The sequence below is a fragment of the Bombus vancouverensis genome, chromosome 15 (assembly GCF_051014615.1).
Source record: "Bombus vancouverensis nearcticus chromosome 15, iyBomVanc1_principal, whole genome shotgun sequence".
Taxonomy (NCBI): domain Eukaryota; kingdom Metazoa; phylum Arthropoda; class Insecta; order Hymenoptera; family Apidae; genus Bombus; species Bombus vancouverensis.
This window is the reverse complement of record NC_134925.1, coordinates 7,568,848-7,584,406: the sequence shown is the minus strand read 5'-3', so window position 1 is coordinate 7,584,406 and position 15,559 is coordinate 7,568,848. Positions and strand designations below refer to the sequence as shown.

At 36.7% G+C, this 15,559-nt stretch overlaps 1 protein-coding gene and 1 long non-coding RNA gene across 2 annotated transcripts in view; one reads left to right on the top strand and one right to left on the bottom strand.

Annotated features, from left to right (window-relative positions):
• LOC143303666 (uncharacterized) overlaps positions 1-6,966 on the top strand; it is a 60,144-nt gene extending 53,178 nt beyond the window's left edge. The window contains exon 4 of the long non-coding RNA XR_013060185.1: positions 6,839-6,966. This is a non-coding gene — a long non-coding RNA (uncharacterized LOC143303666). The remainder of the gene's footprint in view (positions 1-6,838) is intronic.
• Positions 1-15,559, bottom strand: part of Sdc (Syndecan) — a 236,076-nt gene that overhangs the window by 87,701 nt on the left and 132,816 nt on the right. The window lies entirely within an intron of this gene.

The following is a 15,559-nucleotide window of genomic DNA, read 5'->3' as shown; positions in this document are numbered from 1 at the left end:
TCGAACGCTTCGACCTTCGAGTTTTCGCTCCAGTTTCGCAGCTGAATTTTCTTTCACATTTTTATTCCAACGTCCCAATCGTTCCAACTTGCGCAGTTCAATGTTCTTTCGTAAATGGTGCCACGTTTCTTTATGGAGAATTTTGTCTTACGGAAACGACGATTGCAGCTTTTTAGTGCATAGCGTAGCGTATCATATTGGGCTGGCAACTAAGTGATTGCGGATTTTGTCATTAGGTGGTAATGACAAACCCCGCAATCGCTTAGTTGCCAATCCAATAGAACGAAGAATCCTGTCGTTTAGAATGAAGAATTGTTAATGCAATGTAAGTGTAGACTGAGGAACTTGAAATTTGTTATATATGTTGCTTGTGCTTTGGGAGAAATTAGCATAATTATTTAGTTTGAACGCGTATAGTAGGGAATAGGAGAATTCTTAAACTTTGAAAATGAAGTATTTTTATATTTTCGAAGACGTCGTGGTTAGACAATTTTTAGGATGAAAAATTATTACGTAATTGCAGATTAACTAACTCGAGATTCCTTACATATTTCGTCGATATGCTATATCGTATTAAAATTAGGTTGTCCGAAAAGTTTCTTTCGTTTTATAAGGAAATAATAGGCGCACGATGTTTTTTGTTTTATATTAGTTTATCGAATTATGCACGAACAGAATAATAGAAATAGAATCAATAAAATAATATAAAACAGAAATTGTTGTTCGTCTGTTATCACATTTAAAACGAAAGAAACTTTTCGGACAACCTGATATCATATATCTTAGTTATATTAGAAAGCACAGCGTTATTTTTCAGATTGAATGTATTAAACAATGGTGGGCAAAAGAATTTTTAAACTTCAAAGGAGATTGTTCTTATTTAAAGGCATCACGATTAGACAATTTTTATGACGAATTTATAGATTAACACTAGAACTATCGATAGTCAAAATGACTGGTCTTTAAAAAATTCGTAATAATAGAATATTTGTATATTTATTGATTTATTACTTTCTTATAGAAGGAATTCCATGTTATGTGGTACATTTTTGGTATTATTAATCCATCTGGGATCCCTAAACGAGGGTTGACACATTTATAAAATTGTAGAACCAGTCATTTTCACTGACGTGGTATTTCTAGCGTTAGCATCTAGCGATGTAGCGATCGATCCGGAATTTTCCCGATAACCGATATCGTCATATCGAATGATACGCGGTAAAAATTTGAAAACGTGTGGCAAGTTGTACAAAACGGGGAAATTGGTTAATTGAGGTTCGATAAACAGATCGCAGGATCCTTTTACACTTTGACAAGTAGCGTCATTTCGACTGGTATTGGTATAACTAGCTTTGATACAAAATTATTTTCAGTTTGAATACACAAAAAGCAAATTAAAATTCATTATATTATTCCTTTAATTATCGTTGCGAAAGTCATTACGTCATTGTCTAAAAAAAGAATATAACATGAAGTAGGAATTTTTAAATAAAATTGTAATACCAGTCAATTTGACCGGTGTAGTAGTAGTTCTAGTGTTAAGGGGCTCGAAACTTTTTGTATATATTTGGCTATGTTGTGAGAGAATATAGCATAATTTTTATGTAATTATCTCTGGTATTATTCAAGTTATTATAATTTTCCATGCAATTTTCAACGATTTCTATGATTTCAATATTGTCGTATCCATTTGAAATAGAAAACATGCATATAATCCTTGTTGGAATTACGCGAAAAAGATATATTTTTAACATTATTATTTTCGATATTACCCATCAATTCACTACTATTACTAAGAATAGTGAACACACGTATATGTAAAAGTAAACGCAGATAAAAATAAATTCGCGAATTTGTTTAATTTACAGAAACAATCATGCAGAGGTTGAAATTTTAGTCGAATAATCGTATTTGACCGGAAAAATCGCTGGCATAAAATCGTTCGCTAAACTTGCGCCATAAATCCGTTTAATTTGTATAAATAATCCTAATAAAAAAGCTACCATGACAAAACTTCCGCTTTAAATGTATTTCATTTACACGTTGAATCGCACAAAGGTAAACTTTCAACCTATTTGTTCCTATCAAAAAATACCAGCGTGAAAATAAAATTGCCAAATTAGAATTAAAAAGTTCATTTAATCTACGCAATTGGTCGTACCAATGTAAAATAGTAAATATGAAAATAATAGAACTAATTTATCGCCGGCGCGCCATATAAAATTAAAAATCAGCTTTATGCAAATTACGACATAAAGATAAATTTTCCATTAAGTTCAAAATGTAACCAACAGGAAACTTCCGCAACGATCCCATTGGGCGGCGAGAAAGGTTGAAAGAAAGGGTTCTGAGGGTCAATAGGAGATAGGCTGGTACTGCACATGGGCTGTACAGGAAATCCTTAGGGACCGTGTTAGGATAAGCGGCTTAGTTATGCTTAACCTTAGGGAACTGTGACTACATTTCTGAATCTCTCAGCTACGATTCTCTCTCCATGGCAAATACTGACCAACGAGAATTCGACGCGAACGTGCTTTTGGTAGATCACTGGCTATCGACAGAATGCTATACTTGTGTTATTTCGCTGTTAAACTGTTAAATTGTTACACGATAAAAAACGATAGAATGACGAAAATTGTAATTCGTAGAAACTGCGAGTAGTAGGAAATTGATAGAGAGATCGACATGTTTCTTCGACTTTTTAAATGAAAATTCCGTTTATCAAAGTGAAGTTCCCGTTTAAATCAACGTGTTGGAATTTTTTATCACGCGTAGCTTCGATACAAAGGGTTGGCGATTTGTAGAGAAAATTTCTCAAGTAAATTCCATTGTATCGGATAGAAGATATATCGTCTGCAAATAAAGTTATTATTTTTCGATGGCAATAAACTAACTGCGATTTGTACGAGAAAGTTGCGTTATATCGTATAAGCAGTTGAATGTTACAAAGTGCATGGGTTCTGACTTCTGACGAACTTCTGCACGATGTTCTTAAAATCCGGGGAGAAAAGAGTTCTTAAAACTTATTGCTATAATATAACTTATTACTATACTGTAGGAAACTTATTGTGTGTATGCTGGCCAGAAGAGTACGGCGAACTTCTACAAGAAAAATTTCATAAAAGGAATTTCCCAAGGTAAAAGGCAAGGCGCCACGTTGCGAGTACGTTGCAGCTCTACAAAAGGCTGTACGCAATGAAAAAAGAAACGCGAGAAAATTTAACGTTCGATATTATTTTCTATTAAATTGCACAATGTGTCAAAATGCTATCCAACTAAACTATAATAAAGACACAGACAATTCTCCAATTTTTTCCCCCTGTTTTTATTGATTGTTGAAGGGTTTAATAGGTTTGACGACAATCGATCATACAACAAAATTTCACGGATAGTACCATTGAATTCCAACTAAAAAGCGACCATTCCATATACATACATGGCCAATGAAAGCGATATACAGTGGTATGAAATAAAACTTTGAGTGGTTACAACCCATTGATCTAGGCTAGCGCTGTACACAGACAGCGCTGTCAGTTTTTCGAAATTCGTCCCGTAAAAGCAGAATGCGCCAGGATGGAAATTAAGCTTTTTCACATTGCAAAGGAATTATTTCCCAGTTGGCGATGATCCAGTCCTAATCAAGCCCGGACTGTGCATCTTCGTGTATTTTTATATTTTTATCTTCTACCAGCATAATTAAAGAAAAACAAGCTACGTTACTCGCTCTATTCCACTGAATGTTATCATGAAAATTTAACTTTGAAAATTCTACACGTTCTTGTAGATTACGTTCATTGCGCGCATTTTATCAACACGAAATATTTACGAACGTAATTAAAGAAAAGAAACGTAAACTACTTTGATCTACTAAATATTATAATGAATATTCTACTTCGAATATCCCACGTGTAGCATACAGATCCCTGAGAATTTGTAAAACTGTAACTTCTGATCGACTTCACCTAACTCTTTAATATTCTTAAAAAAGACGGAATAAGGGACCTATTACCCAGCCAAATGCGTTTGAATCTCCAGCATCGCAGGGAAAACGGCAAACCAACCAAACATCGTGGAGAAGACACCGAACTCAATTACACCGGAGGCAAATAGAATTTTCCGTAACGTAGAAAGTCGCGAGTCCCCTCTGTGTCGATGGAAGAGGGCTGTGTAAAGTCGACGTTAAGTCGGCGAAGTCGGCCGATGTAAGAGAAGACTAACCCGTATTTGCTAACGCGCGAATACATCCTTCCTAACAGAACGCTCTATTTCACTCTATTTCCATAATATACGGGGTGACCTGTAAATGAGATCGCCTAAAACATACATCGATAAAGATATGGAACGAATAAACAAATAAACCGATTGAAATCTCGTAAAAGAGATTAGAGAAAATTATGTTCACGGTCTTTTATCTTCCCTTCTTCTTTCTTCTTATCCGAGTCTACCCAAACCTCAAAGTGGTCCTTAACATACTTTCCAAGTACATTTTTGGTAGCATTATTATTATTGAATTACCCGGTAATTACGTCTATTTTAAAAGTTGCATATCGGACAAAATTTTTAGCTTTTTGACAAAAAATATACGGTGCCCCTACGCTGTGCAAGCAGATCGCCAGAAATTGTACAGATTAAAAGTATACGACGATTTACAGCGGCATGGTACCGTGAGAAGGACTTCCATACAACTATAAATAAGATAGATATTCGGATGATCCTCGTTTACTCTGGGTCACCCTGTATCTCTTTCCACGTTTTGCGCGCCACTTCTGCCTTATCCGTCGCCTAAGATTCAGGAGAAGCGACAGAACCCAATTTCCACGATCCATATTCGGCTTAAACACATTAACGGGTCTGCAGCGGAGCGCAGAGCAAATATACAGCGTCGAGTTTCCTCTCTGTCTAGCGTATGTTCACTGGTTCGCGACACTAGCTCCTCCTATGCCGCTTACTTCGTCTACCGCTCTCGGTGCTTCTTCCAGGTAACCTCCTCCGTGGAAATGGAAGCCGAGACACAGATTACGCTTCTTGCCTGGGCACGCTGCTTTGATTTTCTGCCGAGGATTAAGTGGAACGACGCGAATATTCGCCTGGCTCTGGCATCTCTGTGTCAGATGTTTTATTAGGCGTTGCGCAGCATGATGGAACGATTGCAGGTGACAGTGCTGGGAATGATGGAGTACCTTGAAATCTTCGAAATATCATTCTTTTAAGGCTTTTAAGTCATCGAGCGTTTCATTTATTTCTAAATAAAACAATACCCCGTCTTACAATATCGTATATGTCGTGTACAATATATTATATTGTAAAAAAATTGTTTGGTCAGGCGTTGTTTCGGAACACGATGAAATAATTGGCGATAACGGGGCAATTTTTTGAAATTTTTTTTTTTTTTTGAGGTTTTGCTGCTCGTTGAAGGCTTGGCTCGCACCGATATGGAACAATACCTACGTGTTCCCATGTATTTGTTTTTTAATCCACGTCATGTAGCACGACGATATGTTTGATAATAATGGGATAACTTTCAAATGTTCGGAACCCGGCTCTTTTAAGGTTTTTAGCTCATTAAGGGCTTAGTTCATATCGGGGTAGAACAATAGCCGCAGGTTGCCAGCGTTTTAGTGCAATTTCGTTTATTAGACGTCGTGCAGCACGATGGACTAATTGGAAGTAACAGTATTGGGAATGACGGAATATTTTGAAACCTTCGAAACGCGATGTTTTAACGTTTTCAATTCAAATGGAGCTTCTAGTGAACTAGAATACCAACTATACTATGCCATTAATACTAATAATACGAATAATACTATGAATATCAAGGTAAAAGAATATGAATTGGAAACATTGGTGGTTCGCTGGGACAGTATATCGTGGTGTCCACGTTATTATTACACAACTATCGATTTTCTCGCTGCCTACTATTTTTGCATCTCCGTCTCGGTTCTTTGATCTTCGTTAACCCTAGAGACACGAAGTTTCCCGTACCATTTACCTTCCTCTGGTAATATTTCAACCCTTTCGCTCTATTCCTTACGCGCTCTAAAACACGTTGTCACGTTTCATCAATCGAAACTTGATTGATTCTACCAAGAATGAAATGATCCAATACTCTGGAATTCCCAAAAACTAAAGAAACGATAAAAATGAAAAAAGGACGAGATATTAATGCGTCTTGCAACGTGCATATAATTTATTCGGAAATTGAACTAATCAATTTCTATAGCTCGTTACATTCTACGGCTCGGAAACGAAACGATTTATCTGCACGGCGTTGATTACACTTTGTCTTACCGTGTGTCTCGTTTGCACACATTTGTACGGATAAATCAAAAACACGGCACACCCCTTGTTTCACAATGTTATTCATTTCTGTCTGCAGATATCGTGATTTAGTTAGCAAAGTTCGCTGCTTTTTTCCCCTGTCTGTTGCGTATATGCTCATTTATAACCATAAATAAATAGCATAACTTTTGACGAGTACAAATGTTGATCCACGCAATATCTGCTCCTATCACTGGAGATATCGAACCCTTAACCACACACAGTAGCAGGAAAAAAATATTCCCGTACACGCTCGTTTTTCAACCGAGGGTACCTTTTTCGTTCGTCGACTTTTACATTTCATTTTCACGGTATCGAATTTCTGCAGTCGCGTGAGAACACTGGCGAATGAGTTGGCAACTAAGTGATTGCGGATTTTGTCAATACCACCTAATGACAAAATCCGCGATCACTTAGTTGCCAAGCCAATATACCATGCTTCGAACTACTTGTCGTTGTTAATTTCTTTATGTCGAAGCGGTCACCACTTCTAAGAAAGCTGTACATCTGGTCTTTTTAGTTTTCTCAACTGAAGCCATCGACAGCGTATGGACAAAAGACTGGGACGTGGGCAGACCATAAACAGTAGACAGGCGACGTCGGCTTTTCAGTTATAGGGTGACACTACTAGCGTGCGGATCTGGACCAGCTGAAATTGTATAATATTCTTACTTATAATTACACTTCTGTATTAAAATATATTTTCTACCTTACAATTTATCCACGAGTTTCTCTGTTACACATACATCAAATAACCCCAACACTTTACATAAAGTCGCATCCACCACTGTCCATGCAATGACCACGGTCGTTAGCAACTATTTGTACATTCGGTGGCTCGTTAAATTCCGTTCTTGATACTTCAGTTTCTTTACGCAAGTCGATAACCTCTTGCTGGCACGGGATCGATGTGTGAGGACATCCTTGAGATTATTGTCCACGCTACGCTTTTTCCCTTCTTCGTTGTACAGAGGACATCCCATGACTATACGACTGATCGATAGTCTCACGTCGCACACGTCGCATTTAACAGCAATATTTTCCATTATGTACAACGTACGTACGCGTGAGTACGTTGATCTCATCCTGGTTATCGTGGTCTGCTCTTTACACTGCGGATACGTTTTCGAATCACACAAGCTGGCAGTTCATTTATGGAGCGAGTTGAAACTACTTAATTACTATATAACCGGCATAATAAATACAATGGCGTGCGCAAATAGCTGTTATAACCACTGTCTGTGCGTTACCGTGAAATCGAGGTAATTTTATCGCGCGATAAACATTTCAATTCGAACTTTACGAATTGTGTGATTAAGTAATCGTAATTGAAGATTATTTAGAGAAAGCAGATTTCGTAACGATGCTTTTGTAACGTTTGGATTAAAAATAATTCCAAGTCTGAGAAAGAGGATAGAGTCATACGAGGATTCGGAAATCGCAAGCAAAGTCGGCGACATGCTCTAGTGAATCGAGAAATCGATAGGTTCGTTTCCAAGACCTGTCGTAGCTATGGACAAATCGTTAGGCGTTGGCCAAGAACCAAAATATGCCAACTATTTACGGATCGATATCCATGGGCCCACGATTCAGTGTTACGTCCCTGTGCTACATTCGTTTTACCCTCGTGGCGATGTTTTCCCACCACACGAAAATTTGGCTGCGTTATGGCCAACGAGGGTAAGTTTGTTGATAAATATTCAGGCTTGAAAATGTAAATGTAAATTTCAAAGTTTGCTCGTATTTTTCTCATGCGGTGAATTTATATTGTCGGTACATCGATAGAATTTTTTTTTTTACGTGGATAATTTTTCATTGTATTCTTTTCAATTACGTATAATCAGTTTTGATTGTAAAAATTCAGTAACGAAAATAATTGTTAATTATATATAATGGTAACTGTGTTTATGAGAGAATAAAGTTATGGTGTCTATATAGTTAGGGTAGTTGTCTGCAAGGGTGATTTTGGTGATATGGATATTTAAATTGGGCATGGTAACCGAGCAATTCTATTATGTTCCACCAATAATTTTATATGATTGAATAATAATTTTAATTCGATGTTTACTTTACGTCTGCTGTTTAAAAGTTAATTTACATTTTCAGTGGAACGTCATTTTTTCGACTGATTCCTCTGGAAACTACGTATTTTCCAAAAAGAATCTCGATCTTCCTACATTATCAATCGTGATATTTCTTCTTCCTAAGTTTCTAATTGACGTTTTAAAATTCTATCAAACGTCTATAAAACCTAATTTCACAAGAGACCCCTCAAAATTGATTACACCGATACGATGATCCTTCTGCTTGCGAATATTCCGCGATATAACTAACAACAAAAGAAATCCATACAACCAGGCAATTACACGACTGAAATAAGAAATTTCCTCGTAAAATTAATTTCATTTAACACCGAATACCCACAAGTGGAATGCAAAATTCGACTCGTTCGATAAAGACATGAAATGGAGCATTGATTTTGCAATAATTCTACGTGTTTCAAGCGACCAATCAATTGTAAAATGCGGTTGCAGAGCGCTCGGAACGGCTCGTTTATTTTACAGCAATTCTATCTACCGTAGAAATATTTCATCAATTTCTGGATAATTATCTTTATTAGAAGTTGCTCAGGCGTATAACAATTCAGTCTCTGTTAATATTACGACTACGTTCTACCTGTCTAAAGTAGCTTAGACGTTTTGTAACAATTATTGGATTTCACCTGAACCGTGTTCCAAACTGTGAACAATTATAATAATTGTAGAAATATTACAATGCAGATAAATATATAGCTATATATATATATATATATATATATATATATATATATATATAGGTACAGAGAGTTTATACCTGAGTAATTATGAAATTTCTGCCTTATCAAGTTAATTATTGCGATGTAGAGATTTCAATTAAACGCATTCATCGCCACTATCATTCCACGAAAATTATGTTATAATTCATATAAGTGCCCTTGATAGAAACTTGCACAGTAATGCTATAGGAAACTTGACTAAAATTTTGTCAATTGACGACCAGCTAATTGCATTCTGATCGAATTGCAACCTTCGATTGTTCGTTGGAAACCGTTGATTCTAAATTTATGACAAATTGTGGTATGTTTCTTTCGTGAGCAAAATCGTGGTTGCAGACAGTCGTAAAAAGAAAGCCATGTAAGGAACCTCGTTCTCTTTACGCTTTAGATACTTTAGCTTTGTTTTTATTTAAAAAAGAGCTAACGAAACTTCGTGTCGCGTTACGAATTTCCATCGTCCTCAAACTAGGAATGGTAAGACATTTTCAAGTCATCGAAATGAGATTTTAGAAGGCTTTCTGACTTTTTACAGTTGTTGCTGATTGTTTATTAAGAATATTTTGAACAGTTCTAAACTGTTGCATTTGTTATTCGATTTAAGTGTTAAGAAATAATGTACAATTAAAAAATTACCTTCACAATTGTAGGTTCTATTTTTGGAAAAGTATCGCAACCATAAATCGTACTCGTATCGTAGCAAAACTGATATCGCGATATGCCTAGAACGCGAATTTCTGTAGAGTCTAATTTTCAGAGATACACTTGAAAGATCACGCTGATCCAGCCGTTGTGCATCGTATTAGGTCGTCCGAAAAGTTTCTTTCGTTTTATAAGATGATAATAGATGAACGACAATTTCTGTTTTATATTATTTTATATAATTTTTTTTATTATCATTTTATTCGTGAATAATTCAATAAATTAATATAAAACAAAAAAACATTGTGCGTCTATTATTTCCTCATAAGACGAAAGAAACTTTTCGGACGACCTAATACTTGGAAAATTACATCAACTTTCACTGTCATCTTGATATGAAAATAAAAAGCCTGCCATTCAAACAGAATCTCATTTGGCTAATTTCATTCAACGTTATACAAATGAACAGTTCGTAAGAAATTACGCAAAACCTTAATTATTCCAAATTATGTCAAACGTTAAACATTCCACGCAAGGTAAATGTTAAAAAGCTCGAGTTGCGCGTAATTTCTCTATCGGTTCACGCGTTTACCTAATTGTCACAGTCAGTGCCAAGGCTGCAGAAAGATCGAAAGGATATCCATGGAACAATGTAACAGTCGCAACATTTAACAAAACTGATGATACACTGTCGTGCCGCATAATACTCAACACGTGGATCAAAATGTCCTCGCTATTTCATATTACGTTGTCCCAAAAGCTTGTTTCCTTTTCTCAGAAGCAAATATTAAATGCACAACATTTATTGTTTCATATTATTTCGTTCTATCTACAGGGTGGTCGGTAACTGGTGGTACAAGCGGAAAGGGGGTGATTCTACGCGAAAAAAGAAGTCGAAAATATGGAATAAAAATTTAAAAAATTAAAAAAATAACGTCAATCGAGACAACGATCTACAGTGAGATCGGTTATAACGAGACGCGATAAAGTGCACGCGTACCGAGCGAAAATTCAAAGTCGATTTTCTCGAAAACAAAGCGTCGAACGAAAAATTGTTATTCTATATTTTCGACTTCTTTTTTCGCGTAGAATCACCCCCTGTACCACCAGTTACCAATCACCCTGTATATCTTTGTAACGAAAGAAACTTCGGGACAACCTAGCACATCTATTTCACATATATTTCTATCACGGATACTCTGCAACGTATCTATTTCCTAAAGTACAGGTACACGTATTTCCCGAACGAAAATAATTTGCATCGCGAAACGCGAGAAGGGCACACGGAGCATCGCTCGTTCGCATCAAACTTAACAATCGACCTGCGACTTAAAATTCCAAAGGGACGCTGGCCATTGAGCCGGAAGTAACGCGGCTATTTCGTTAACTCGCCGGTTAATGAACGGCCAACTAAAAGGCGGAGGGTGAACGGGGGTGTGGGGTGGATACAGTTACTAATGCCCGTAATTAAGTGCAAGATACGAGATAGTAGGAAGGAAAAGGAAGGGTGGGCGACGTTAGCAGTTGCAGGAGGAGGAAGCTGGGCGACAAATTACAAACTTGGGAAATACGATTCGCGAAGCAGCAGAAAGAGGGAACGCGCGCTGGGGAAAGGGGTAAAAGGGTTGCTCGCGCTCGCGAGTCTAACAAAGCGTTTGTTCCCGCATCCAGCCTTGATACCCAAATTAAATCATTCTGCAGAGAACCAGGTCTGTTCCCGCTTTATGCAAATCAACGACACACTGCAGCGCGTTAATGTACCGCGATATTTCATTACCATGCGCGCGCGCGTACACGCGCAAGCGACAAAGAGAGGAGAGAGAGAGAGAGAGAGAGAGAAATGGGGGTAGTTCTGCGGATGAAGTCGCGAATGTGGGCAGTTGGGAATTTTTGCAAATTACCGGCATACCCTCTGGGCAAAATAATTCGTTCCTTCTGGGAACGTTTATGGTGAATGGACGCGGATAGTGTTAGATACTTTGATATATGCGATCTTGCTGTTTTCTCGATTTTTTTTTTCGCCAAATGTCGGTGTCTTTTATGGAACCAGGAGGTTTGGTACAGGATGAAACGATTGGAATTTTTCACAGTCTTTTTTTCACAGTCGTTTTCTGTTCTTGTTATTTTTTTTTTGGGCAAATTTTGCAGGGTTTTGTTGGATCAGGAGACACTCGATATTTGTGAATTCTCGAAAGGAATCGTAGATAATATAATTTTGATTCTTCTTGGATTTTGGCGCTTGGATTTAGCGAAGAATACGAGAAGAATACACATGTTCGACCGAGCTTTAAAAAGAAATTAAAAGATATATCAAATGGTGGACGAAGGAAACAGAAAACGTTGGAGCTAGAGGGGAAGGAAAGAAAAAGAGGAAAGTAGGAGGAGATAAAACGCGGCCACGAAGCTAATTTCGATGCTGCATCCTGAACGCCGATACACCAGAGTCAATATTGTACTTGGACTTTCTCCGGAAAGTAAGCTCAGTTTTAAGCCCGTAAGAAAATCTACCCGAGGGGGAAAGCTGCTTAACAGTTTGGAAGAGCCTTCGTGTTCCACCGGGAGAAATTTATCGATTTCTTTTCTCTTTTTTCTCTCTCTTTTTTTTTTTTTTGACGAGTAATCGTTCGTGTACCTTTCAGCCGTGATCGCGTCGACAATTATTATCCGCGTTACTCATGAATCATCCGCTAAATCCGAGTTAATTAGTTTGGCGTTACGTTGATCCTTACCTGAAACAGAAGATAGAATTTTGGTTAGTGGAGGATGAACTTCGATTTTGGAATTTTTAATTCGTTTGCGAGAGCAATATCATTTGTAATTTCTTTTCAACTTTGTCGCGCGAGATCTTCCAGTTATTATATTTTTAATGTTGTCCTGGTTTTAGCAAAATAGGAGATTTGTAATTGTTCGAACGAAGAAAATACTTGACATATAAAATTGAAAATGTATATATTGTACATAATAGTAATAATTATTCGTATCTTGTCTAAACCCGGTAACTTGGAGGTAATTTTTAATGTTAGAAAAGTATGGTTGGATAAATGTAATTAAACAAATAAGAATTGCAATTATTCCTTTTATTTAAAGCACAGAAGTAGCACAGAAGTCTATATTTAACGACAAACATCGATGGAAAATTACGATGCCACGGTACAACTTTAAAATTGCGCATTAAACTAGAACGATCTTTTATTGCGATTGAACAAATAAGAATTTATCGCTATTAGAATATAGAAATCAAAATATTCGAGTAATAGGAAGTAACTTTGAAACAAACAAGAGTCAGCATTACCGAAGTCATTAAAAAAAAGCAAGTGATTTTAAAATCGCTCGTGAAAATAAAACATCCCTTTTCGACCATTAAACAAACAAGAATCTCCATTATTGAAGCCATTAAAAAAATAGAAAATAATTTTCCAACAAACAAGAATCACCATTACCGGACCCATTAAAGGAAAGAAGTGATTTTAAAATCACGCGGCAAAATAACAAAAAAAAAAAAAAACCCTCTACTACCACTAAATAAGCAAGAACCATCGTTATTGTAGCCATTAAAATATAGAAAGTAACTTTCAAACAAACAAGAATCGCCATTACCGAAGCTGTTAAAACAAACAAGTGATTTTAAAATTACGCGCCAAAATAAAAAAGGAAAAAAAGAAAAAGAACCCTCTACTACCACTGAATAAACAAGAATCATCATTATTGGTACCATTAAAAACAAAAACAAACAAAAAATAAAATAAAAAAGAAAGAAGAAAGAACACGAAAAGAAAAAGAAATAGAAAAAAACTTTTAAATGACAACGCCAACATAAAACAACCTTTCACCATCGCTGAACGAATCAAAACCACCATTAACGATGGCGTTAAAAATAAAATATAATGATCAGACGATCGACCTGAAATAAAAAAAAAAAAAAAAAAAGAAGAAACGAAGTAGATAAAAGAAATTCACGAGCACGTAATTTCTAAATCACAGGACATTGGAGAGAATTGAACTCGATGATCGAAATCTGGCCGGGATCCAGGCTCGTTCTCCAAATTTATCGTTTAATTGGCTTTGCCGGACAAGCGGCCTCGATAAGGAGCGGACAAAGGCGAGGCTCTCGTCGAGATTGCCGTCACGTTTCTTGGTTACCCAATCCCCCAGGTTGCTTCGATTGCGAATCGAACTAATAGGACTAATCACGCCGCGATGTAATCGATGCTAATAACGCGTGCTTATGGCTTACGGGCCTTGATAATTGAACGCGCTCGCTTGACCCATACCACCATAACTATCGACTATGCTATTCTTCTGAAAATTCCAGGGAATCCGATGCTTTGGTGAAATTTCATTTTCTCGTTTTTACGCGAAGCGTCGTTGCTGATAATCGAATTTTCATTATGTTCGAACGTTGCGAAATGGGAGTTTTAATTAAAAGAAAAGGATGAGAATGGCAGATATTTTTTGGTCGTTGATTTTTTGGGACAGGGAGATCTTTGTTCGTTCGGGATGATTTTCCAAGTTGCACGCAGTTCTTATCTTTGAAGCTTGGTAGTGCGTTGATAATCATCGCTTCTAATTACGATCGTGAATATTTTGGATAATTGATAATGATAATTTTATGCTTCCGAGTTGGACTGATTTCTTTCCTCGACATATTGAAAACTTACATTTTTTTTTTGTAATGAAAAGAAAGCTGCACTTCTTCGCGCCTCGATTTTCTTCCCTTTGTTTGTTATTATTTTTCTGTTTTTTTAAGGTCACGTCTATTTCTTTTCTTTCTTATATCTACTTTTTCTTTTGTGTCCCTTATTTCTCTCTTTTTTTTTAGATCACGTCTATTCCGTTTTCCTCCTGTATTTAATTTCTCTTTTTTCTTCCTCGATATCTTTCGTTCAAACATATTATCTAATTTCAAAAATTGCTCTAAACTAATAATGCTCTATATATATAACCAAAAAATATTTCATCGTTTCTAATAATAAACCAAATAAATAACATTCTATTCCGATTAATGATAATCCACGACCAAACCCCCGAAAATGGCCAATCTCCAAAAAAGTGAAAAACATGGACCAATTATAAACACTGCAAACAACATCTGACCACAATCCTAACTACTGCGAGCATGGTTTCTAAATTACAAAAATTCCTCAGTTTCTTGCCCAAGAACAATAATTAGCGAAACCCGAAAAGAATGGTCATAAATTTTCAATCTCCAAAAAAGCGAAAAATATCTAACAATCACAAATATTCGAAACAAAGATCGATAATTCCAACTGCTTCAAACATGGTGTCTAAATTACAAAAATCTCTCAATTTCTTTCCCAGAAACGCTAACTAACGACACCGCAATGGAACGGTCAAAAATCTGCCAAAAATTAAAAAAAAAAAAGAAAAATCTGACAATCATAAATGCTGGAAACAAACTGCTTCAAACACACGCTATAAATTTCCCCCATTACAAAACTATCTGAATTCCTCGTTGTCCCTTGCAAAAACACAGCCAAAGGGAATGAGAACGACAGAGGATCAGAATCGGGATAAAAGGACGGCAGCCAGGGGACAATAGGGCGGACAATAATTCGTTAACGTGCGATCCGTTCGTGTATCCGCTCGCACATACGTTTCAACGCACATGTACGAGCCGACGAACGAATCGAGTTACGCGGACTTTGCATAATGACATTTTCGACGTGACCGATTTTGCGCTTCTTCGCGTTGCCTTTAATCTCAGCCGGCGATTTAAACTAACGAGGCGTGTCACGACTGCCACGGGACCCCGCGACACTCGCTTTA